The sequence below is a fragment of the Arachis stenosperma genome, chromosome 1 (genome assembly GCF_014773155.1).
Source record: "Arachis stenosperma cultivar V10309 chromosome 1, arast.V10309.gnm1.PFL2, whole genome shotgun sequence".
Classification (NCBI taxonomy): domain Eukaryota; kingdom Viridiplantae; phylum Streptophyta; class Magnoliopsida; order Fabales; family Fabaceae; genus Arachis; species Arachis stenosperma.
Window position 1 is genome coordinate 100,484,596 of NC_080377.1, and position 10,682 is coordinate 100,495,277.

Consider the following 10,682-nt stretch of genomic DNA (forward strand, 5'->3'; position numbering starts at 1 on the left):
AGCCTCCTTAGTACTGTTTGGTGCATTTTGCATTCCAGACAGACTTTGAGAAATTAAATTGACTTGTTGAGTCAATATTTTATTCTGAGCCAATATGGCATTCAGAGTGTCAATCTCAAGAACTCCTTTCTTCTGATTAATCCCATTGTTCACAGGATTCCTTTCAGAAGTGTACATGAATTGGTTATTTGCAACCATTTCAATCAATTCTTGAGCTTCTGCAGGCGTCTTCTTCAGATGAAGAGATCCTCCAGCAGAGCTATCCAAGGACATCTTAGATAGTTCAGAGAGACCATCATAGAAAATACCTATGATGCTCCATTCAGAAAGCATGTCTGAAGGACATCTTCTGATTAATTGTTTGTATCTTTCCCAAGCTCATAGAGGGATTCTCCATCCTTCTGTCTGAAGGTTTGGACTTCCACTCTAAGCTTACTCCATCTTTGTGGTGGAAAGAACTTTGCCAAGAAGGCATTGACTAGCTTTTCCCAAGAGTCCAGGCTTTCTTTAGGTTGAGAATCCAACCATATTCTAGCTCTGTCTCTTACAGCAAAAGGGAATAGCATCAGTCTATAGACCTCAGGGTTAACCCCATTAGTCTTGACTGTGTCACAGATTTGCAAGAATTCAGCTAAAAACTGATGAGGATCTTCCATTGGAAGTCCATGGAACTTGCAATTCTGTTGCATTAGAGAAACTAATTGAGGCTTAAGCTCAAAGTTGTTTGCTCCAATGGCAGGGATAGAGATGCTTCTCCCATAGAAGTCGGGAGTAGGTGCAGTAAAGTCACCCAGCACCTTCCTTGCATTGTTGGCATTGTTGTTGTTTTCGGCTGCCATGGGTTCTTCTTCTTTGAAGAATTCGGTCAGGTCCTCTAAAGAGAGTTGTGCTTTGGCTTCTCTTAGCTTTCTCTTCAAGGTCCTTTCGGGTTCAGGATCAGCTTCAACAAGAATGCCTTTGTCTCTGCTCCTGCTCATATGAAAGAGAAGAGAAAAAGAAAATGTGGAATCCTCTATGTCACAGTATAGAGATTCCTTGAAATGTCAGAGGAAAAGAGAAATAGAAAGAAGAAGGAGAAGAAGAATTCGAACTTTAATGGGATAAGGTTCGAATCGTGCATTTAGAAGGAGTGGTACTCCATAAATAGAAGGATGTGAGAAGGAGGGAAGAGAATTTTCGAAAATTCAATCAAAAGATTTTGAAAACATTTTGAAAATTTGATTGATAATTTTCGAAAATTAAAAGTGAAAAAGAAATCAAGTGTTTTTTTGAAAAAGATTTTGAGATTAGAAGTTAAAAAGATTTGATTGGAAACTATTTTGAAAAAGATGTGTTTAAAAAGATTTGATTGAAAAGTTATGGTTTTAAAAAGATGTGATTGAGAAGATATGATTTGAAAACAATTTTAAAAGATATGATTTGAAAACAATTTGAAAAGATATGATTTAAAAAATTAATGACTTGCCTAACAAGAAAAGATATGATTCAAACATAAAACCTTTCTCAACAGAAAAGGTAATGAATTTGAGATGTTCAATCAAATCATTAATTGTTAGGAAGTATCTTTGAAAAAGGAAAGAAATTGATTTTGAAAACATTTGATTGAAAAGATATGATTTGAAAAAGATTTGGTTTTGAAAAACTTGAAAAAATTGATTTGAAAACAAAATCTTCCCCCTAGCACCATCCTGGCGTTAAACGCCCAGAATGGTATACATTATGGCGTTTAACGCCCAAAATGCTACCTTTTTGGGCGTTAAACGCCCAACCAGGTACCCTGGCTGGCGTTTAAACGCCAGTCTGCCTTCTTCACTGGGCATTTTTGAATGCTCAGCTTTTTCTGTATAATTCCTCTGCAGTGTGTTCTGAATCTTCAATCCCTTGTATCATTGACTTGAAAAGACACAAATTAAAAATATTTTTGGATTTTTAATAATTAAAATGCAACAAGAATCAAATAACAATGCATGCAAGACACCAAACTTAGCAGTTTGTATACTACTGACACTAATGAACTGAAAATGCATATGAGACACAGAAACACTCAAGCCAAAAGAATTCAAAGATCAAAACAAAGAACTATATGCATGAATTCGAAAAATATAACAAAAACATGCATTTGACACCAAACTTAAGATGAGACTCTACACTCAAACAAGAAACATCAAATATTTTTGGGTTTTTATGATTTTGCAATTTTTTTGTGTTTTTCGAAAATTAAATAGAAAAAGAAGGTATCAAAATTCTTAATGAGAATTCCAGGAATCAGTGCAATGCTAGTCTAAGACTCCGGTCCAGGAATTAGACATGGCTTCACAGCCAGCCAAGCTTCCAAAGAAAGCTTCGGTCCAAAACACTAGACATGACCAAAGGTCAGCCAAGCCTTAGCAAATCACTGCTCCAAAAGCAATATTGATACGAAATCAACAAGCTCTTGTGGTGATAAGTTGAAACCTCGGTCCAATCAGATTAGACATGGCTTCTCAGCCAGCCAGATTTCAACAAATCATCATGAAACTCTAGAATTCATCTTCAAGAATTTCGAAAAAAATACCTAATCTACGCAACAAGATGAACCGTCAGTTGTCCAGCCTGAACAATCCCGGGCAATAACACCAAAAAATTGATGTTGTTGCCGGATCTTGGCACTGATGTTACCAAAGGCTTGCTCAAAACTAGAACAATCCCTGGCAACGGCGCCAAAAACTTGGTGCGCGAAATTGTGAACTATACTTTTTCACAACTCTCATAATCCCTGGTAATGGCTCCAAAAACTTGGTGCGCTCAATACCATGGCATTACACAACTTCGCACAACTAACCAGCAAGTGCACTGGGTCGTCCAAGTAATAAACCTTACGTGAGTAAGGGTCGATCCCACGGAGATTGTTAGTATTGAAGCAAGCTATGGTCATCTGTAAATCTTAGTCAGGCAAACTCAGATATATGGTGATGAACGAAAATAACATAAAAGATAAAGATAGTGATACTTATGTAATTCATTGGTAGGAACTTCGGATAAGCGCATGAAGATGCCTTCCCTTCCGTCTCTCTGCTTTCCTACTGTCTTCATCCAACCCTTCTTACTCCTTTCCATGGCAAGCTCGTGTAGGGTTTCACTGTTGTCAGCAGCTACCTCCCATCCGCGCAGTGAAAGCTAATGCACACACTCTGTCACAGTGCTGCCAATCACCGGTTTGGTTCCCTCCCCTACCGGAATAGAATAACTCTTTTGCGTCTGTCACTAACGCCCAGTAGGTTACAGGTTTGAAGCACGTCACAGTCATTCAATCATTGAATCCTACTCAGAATACCACAGACAAGGTTAGACCTTCCGGATTCTCTTGAATGCTGCCATCAGTTCTTGCCTATACCACGAAGACTCTGATCTCACGGAATGGCTGGCTCGTTTGTCAGGCGAGCACTCGGTTGTCAGGCGATCAACCATGCATCGTGCAATCAGAAATCCAAGAGATATTCACTAAGCCTCAAATGCGTGTAGAACAAGAATGGTTGTCAGTCACCTTGTTCATGAGTGAGAATGGTGATGGGCGTCAATCATCACCTTCATCATGTTGAAGAACAAGTGATATCTTGGTAAAAGAACAAGTGGAATTGAATGGAAGAACAATAGTAATTGCATTAATACTCGAGGTACAGCAGAGCTCCACACCTTAATCTATGGTGTGTAGAAACTCCACCATTGAAATACATAAGCATAAGGTCTAGGCATGGCCGAATGGCCAGCCTCCCAATGATCTAAGAACTAAAATGTCCAAAGATGATCTAGAGATCTAAAAGTGATCAAAAAGATTTTCTATACAATAGTAAAAGGTCCTACTTATAAGAAACTAGTAGCCTAGGGTGTACAGAAATGAGTAAATGACATAAAAATCCTCTTCCGGGCCCACTTGGTGTGTGCTTGGGCTGAGCAATGAAGCAATTTCGTGTAGAGACTCCCCTTGGAGTTAAACGCCAGCTTTAGTGCCAGTTTGGGCGTTTAACTCCCAATTAGGTGCCAGTTCCGGCGTTTAACGCTGGAATTTCTTGAGGTGACTTTGAACGCCGGTTTGGGCCATCAAATCTTGGGCAAAGTATGGACTATTATATATTGCTGGAAAGCCCAGGATGTCTACTTTCCAACGCCGTTGAGAGCGCGCCAATTGGGCTTCTGTAGCTCCAGAAAATCCGCTTCGAATGCAGGGAGGTCAGAATCCAACAGCATCTGCAGTCCTTTTTGGTCTCTGGATCAGATTTTTGCTCAGGTCCCTCAATTTCAGCCAGAAAATACCTGAAATCACAGAAAAAACACACAAACTCATAGTAAAGTCCAGAAAAGTGATTTTTAATTAAAAACTAATAAAAATATACTAAAAACTAACTATATCATATCAAAAACATACTAAAAACAATGCCAAAAAGTATACAAATTATCCGCTCATCAATCCAGATAGTGTTATTGATTCTCCTAGTTAAGTATGATGATTCTTGAACACAGCTACTTATTGAGTCTTGGCCGTGGCCCAAAGCACTCTGTCTTCCAGTATTACCACCGGATACATACATGCCACAGACACATAATTGGGTGAACCTTTTCAGATTGTGACTCAGCTTTGCTAGAGTCCCCAATTAGAGGTGTCCAGGGTTCTTAAGCACACTCTTATTGCCTTGGATCACAACTTTATTTCTTTCTTTCTTTCTTTTCTTCTTCTCTTTTTTTTCCGGTTTTTTTTTTTCGCTTGCTTTCTCTTTTTTTTTTGTATTCACTGCTTTTTCTTGCTTCAAGAATCATTTTTATGATTTTTCAGATCCTCAGTAACATGTCTCCTTTTTCATCATTCTTTTAAGAGCCAACAATTTTAACATTCATGAACAACAAATTCAAAAGACATATGCACTGTTCAAGCATACATTCAGAAAACAAAAAGTATTGTCACCACATCAAACTAATTAAGCTAGTTTTAAAGATGAATTCGAAATCCTGTACTTCTTGTTCTTTTGTGATAAAAACAGTTTTCATTTAAGAAAGGTGATGGATTCATAGGACATTCATAACTTTAAGGCATAGACACTAAGACACTAATGATCACAAGACACAAACATGGACAAACATAAGCATAAAAATTCGAAAAACAGAAAAATAAAGAACAAGGAGATTAAAGAACGGGTCCACCTTAGTGATGGCGGCTTGTTCTTCCTCTTGAAGGTCTTATGGAGTGCTTGAGCTCCTCAATGTCTCTTCCTTGTCTTTGTTGCTCCTCTCTCATGATTCTTTGATCTTCTCTAATTTCATGGAGGAGAATGGAGTGTTCTTGGTGCTCCACCCTTAGTTGTCCCATGTTGGAACTCAATTCTCCTAGGGAGGTGTTTAGTTGCTCCCAATAGTCTTGTGGAGGAAAGTGCATCCCTTGAGGTATCTCAGGGATCTCATGATGAGTAGGGTCTCTTGTATGCTCCATCCTTTTCTTGGTGATGGGCTTGTCCTCATCAATGGGGATATCTCCTTCTATGTCAACTCCAACTGAATAACAGAGGTGACAAATGAGATGAGGAAAGGCTAGCCTTGCCAAGGTGGAAGACTTATCCGCCACTTTGTAGAGTTCTTGGGCTATGACCTCATGAACTTCTACTTCTTCTCCAATCATGATGCTATGAATCATGATGGCCCGGTCTAGAGTAACTTCATACCGGTTGCTAGTGGGAATGATTGAGCGTTGGATAAACTCCAACCATCCTCTAGCCACGGGCTTGAGGTCTTGCCTTCTCAATTGAACCGGCTTCCCTCTTGAATCTCTCTTCCATTGTGCGCCCTCTTCACATATAACTGTGAGGACTTGGTCCAACCTTTGATCAAAGTTGACCCTTCTAGTGTAAGGATGCTCATCTCCTTGCATCATGGGCAAGTTGAATGCTAACCTTACATTTTTCGGACTGAAATCCAAGTATTTCCCCCGAACCATAGTAAGATAATTCTTAGGATCCGGGTTCACACTTTGATCATGGTTCTTGGTGATCCATGCATTGGCATAGAACTCTTGAACCACCAAGATTCCGACTTGTTGAATGGGGTTGGTGAGAACTTCCCAACCTCTTCTTCGGATCTCATGGCGGATCTCCGGATATTCACCCTTTTTGAGTGAAAAGGGGACCTCGGGGATCACCTTTTTCAAGGCCACAACTTCATAGAAGTGGTCTTGATGCACCCTTGAGATGAATCTATCCATCTCCCATGACTCGGAGGTGGAAGCTTTTGCCTTCCCTTTCCTCTTTCTAGAGGTTTCTCCGGCCTTGGATGCCATAAATGGTTATGGAAAAATGAAAAAGCACGCTTTTACCACACCAAACTTAAAATGTTTGCTCGTCCTCGAGCAAAAGAAGAAAGAAGAGAGTAGAAGAAGAAGAAATGAGGAGAAAAGGGAGTGGCTTTGTGTTCGGCCAAGGAGGGGGAGAAGTGGTGGTTAGGTTGTGTGAAAATGAAGGGATGAAGAAGGGTATTTAGGAGAGAGGGGGTGATATGGTTCGGCCATTATGGGGGTTTTGGGAGGGAAAGTGGTTTGAATTTGAAGGGTGAGGTTGGTGGGGTTTTATGAAGGATGGATGTGAGTGGTGAAGGGAAAGATGTGATTTGATAGGTGAAGGGGTTTTGGGGAAGAGGTAATGAGGTGATTGGTGAATGGGGGAAGAAGAGAGAGAGTGGTGGTGGGGTTGGTGGGGGTCCTGTGGGGTCCACAAATCCTGAGGTGTCAAGGAAAAGTCATCCCTGCACCAATTGGCACTCAAAATCACGTTTTGAGGCATTTCTGGCGTTAAACGCCGGGCTGGTGCCCATTCCTGGCGTTTAACGCCAGGTTCTTGCCCTTTTCTGGCGTTTAACGCCAGTCTGGTGCCCCTTTCTGGCGTTAAACGCCCAGAAGGGTGCCAGACTGGGCGTTAAACGCCCAACTGCTAGCCTCACTGGCGTTTAAACGCCAGTGAATTCTTCCTCCAGGGTGTGCTATTTTTCTTTCTGTTTTTCATTCTGTTTTTGCTTTTTCAATGGATTTTGTGACTTCTTATGATCATCAACCTACAAAAAACATAAAATAACAAAGGAAAATATACAAAATATAACATTGGGTTGCCTCCCAATAAGCGCTTCTTTAATGTCAGTAGCTTGACAGAGGGCTCTCATGGAGCCTCACAGATACTCAGAGCAATGTTGGAACCTCCCAACACCAAACTTAGAGTTTGAATGTGGGGGTTCAACACCAAACTTAGAGTTTGGTTGTGGCCTCCCAACACCAAACTTAGAGTTTGACTGTGGGGGCTCTGTTTGTCTCTGATTTGAGAGAAGCTCTTCATGCTTCTTCTCCATGATGACAGAGGGGTATCCTTGAGCCTTAAACACAAAGGATTCTTCATTCACTTGAATGATCAGTTCTCCTCCATCAACATCAATCACAGCCTTTGCTGTGGCTAGGAAGGGTCTGCCAAGGATGGATTCATCCATGCACTTCCCAGTCTCTAGGACTATGAAATCAGTAGGGATGTAATGGTCTTCAACTTTTACCAAAACATTCTCTACAAGTCCATGAGCTTGTTTTCTTGAATTGTCTGCCATCTCCAGTGAGATTCTTGCAGCTTGTACCTCAAAGATCCCTAGCTTCTCCATTACAGAGAGAGGCATGAGGTTCACACTTGACCCTAAGTCACACAGGGCCTTCTTGAAGGTCATGGTGCCTATGGTACAAGGTATGGAAAACTTCCCAGGATCTTGTCTCTTTTGAGGTAATTTCTGCCTAAACAAGTCATCCAGTTCTTTGGTGAGCAAAGGAGGTTCAGTCTCCCACGTCTCATTTCCAAATAACTTGTCATTTAACTTCATGATTGCTCCAAGGTATTTAGCAACTTGCTCTTCAGTGACATACTCATCCTCTTCAGAGGAAGAATACTCATCAGAGCTCATGAAAGGCAGAAGTAAGTTCAGTGGAATCTCTATGGTCTCATTTTGAGCCTCAGATTCCCATGGTTCCTTATTGGGGAACGCATTGGAGGTCAGTGCATGCCCATTGAGGCCTTCCTCAGTGGCGTCCACTTTCTCTCTTCCCTCTCTAGATTCGGCCATGGTTATGGCTTTGCACTCTCCTTTTGGATTTTCTTCTGTATTGCTTGGAAGAGTACTTGGAGGGAGTTCAGTAATTTTCTTACTCAGCTGTCCCACTTGTGCCTCCAAATTCCTAATGGAGGACCTTGTTTCAGTCATGAAACTTTGAGTGGTTTTGATTAGATCAGAGACCATGGTTGCTAAGTCAGAGGGGTTCTGCTTAGAGTTCTCTGTCTGTTGCTGAGAAGATGATGGGAAAGGCTTGCCATTGCTAAACCTGTTTCTTCCACCATTATTGTTGAAACCTTGTTGAGGTTTCTCTTGATTCTTCCATGAGAAATTTGGGTGATTTCTCCATGAATAATTATAGGTGTTTCCATAGGGTTCTCCTAGGTAATTCACCTCTTCCATTGAAGGGTTCTCAGGATCATAGGCTTCTTCCTCAGATGAAGCATCCTTAGTACTGCTTGGTGCATTTGCATTCCACAGACTTGAGAAATCAATTGACTTGTTGAGTCAATATCTTGTTCTGAGCCAGAATGGCATTCAGAGTATCAATCTCAAGAACTCCTTTCTTCTGACCAGTCCCATTGTTCACAGGATTTCTTTTAGAAGTGTACATGAATTGGTTTTGCAACCATTTCAATTAGTTCTTGAGCTTCTGTAGGCGTCTTCTTCAGATGAAGATCCTCCAGCAGAGCTATCCAAGACATCTTGGATAGTTCAGAGAGACCATCATAGAAAATACCTATGATGCTCCATTCAGAAAGCATGTCTGAGGGACACTTTCTGATTAATTGTTGTATCTTTCCCAAGCTTCATATAGGGGATTCACCATCCTTCTGTCTGAAGGTTGGACTCCACTCTAAGCTTACTCAATTTTTGAGGTGGAAAGAACTTTGCCAAGAAGGCATTGACTAGCTTTTCCCAAGAGTCCAGGCTTTCTTTAGGTTGAGAGTCCAACCATATTCTAGCTCTGTCTCTTACAGCAAAAGAGAACAGCATCAGTCTGTAGACCTCAGGGTCAACCCCATTAGTCTTGACTGTGTCACAGATTTGCAAGAATTCAGCTAAAAACTGATGAGGATCTTCCAATGGAAGTCCATGGAACTTGCAATTCTATTGCATTAGAGAAACTAATTGAGGCTTAAGCTCAAAGTTGTTTGCTCCAATGGCAGGGATAGAGATGCTTCTCCCATAGAAGTCGGGAGTAGGTGCAGTAAAGTCACCCAGCACCTTCCTTGCATTGTTGGCATTGTTGTTGTTTTTGGCTGCCATGGGTTCTTCTTTGAAGAATTCGGTCAGGTCCTCTACAGAGAATTGTGCCTTAGCTTCTCTTAGCTTTCGTTTCAAGGTCCTTTCAGGTTCAGGGTCAGCTTCAACAAGAATGCCTTTGTCTCTGCTCCTGCTCATATGAAAGAGAAGAGAACAAGAAAATGTGGAATCCTCTATGTCACAGTATAGAGATTCCTTGAGGTGTCAGAGGAAAAGACAAATAGAAGAAAGAAGAAGGAGAATTCGAACTTGAGTAGTACTCCATAAATAGAAGGATGTGGGAAGAAGGGAAGAGAATTTTCGAAAATTAATTAAAAAGATGTCAAAAACATTTTGAAAAATTGATTGATAATTTTTGAAAATTCAAAGTGGAAAAGAAATCAAGTGATTTTTGAAAAAGATTTTGAAATTAGAAATTAAAAAGATTTGATTGAAAACTTATTTTGAAAAAGATGTGATTGAGAAGATATGATTTGAAAACAATTTTAAAAAGATTTGATTTGAAAACAATTTTAAAAAGATTTGATTAATTACTTGCCTAACAAGAAAGATATGATTCAAACATTAACCTTTCTCAACAGAAAAGGCAATATACTTGAGATGTTCAATCAAATCATTAATTGTTAGTAAGTATCTTTGAAAAGGAAAGAAATAAATTTTGAAAATTTGATTGAAAAGATATGATTTGGAAAGATTTGATTTTGAAAAACTTTGAAAACTTGAAAAAAAATTTGATTTGAAAACAAAATCTTCCCCTAGCACCATCCTGGCGTTAAACGCCCAGAATGGTATCCATTCTGCGTTTAACGCCCAAAATGCACCTTTTTGGGCGTTAAACGCCCAACCAGGTACCCTGGCTGGCGTTTAAACGCCAGTCGTCTTCTTCACTGGGCGTTTTGAACGCCCAGTTTTTCTGTGTAATTCCTCTGCTGCATGTTCTGAATCTTCAGTCCCCTGCACTATGACTTGAAAATAGAACCAAGATCAATAAACAAGGCATGCAAACACCAAACTTAAGATTAGACACTAGACAAACTAGAAACATGAAATATTTTTGGTTTTTATGATTTGTAATTTTTTTTTTGTGCTTTTTTTCGAAAATTATATGAAATAGAAAATAAAGGTTCAGAATTCTCAATTTGAATTTCCAGGAATCATTGCAATGCTAGTCTAAGACTCCGGTCCAGGAATTAGACATGGCTTCACAGCCAGCCAAGCTTTCAAAGAAAGCTTCGTCCAAAACACTAGACATGGCCAATGGCCAGCCAAGCCTTAGCAGATCATTGTTCCAATAGCAGATTGATAGAGATCAACAAGCTATGTGA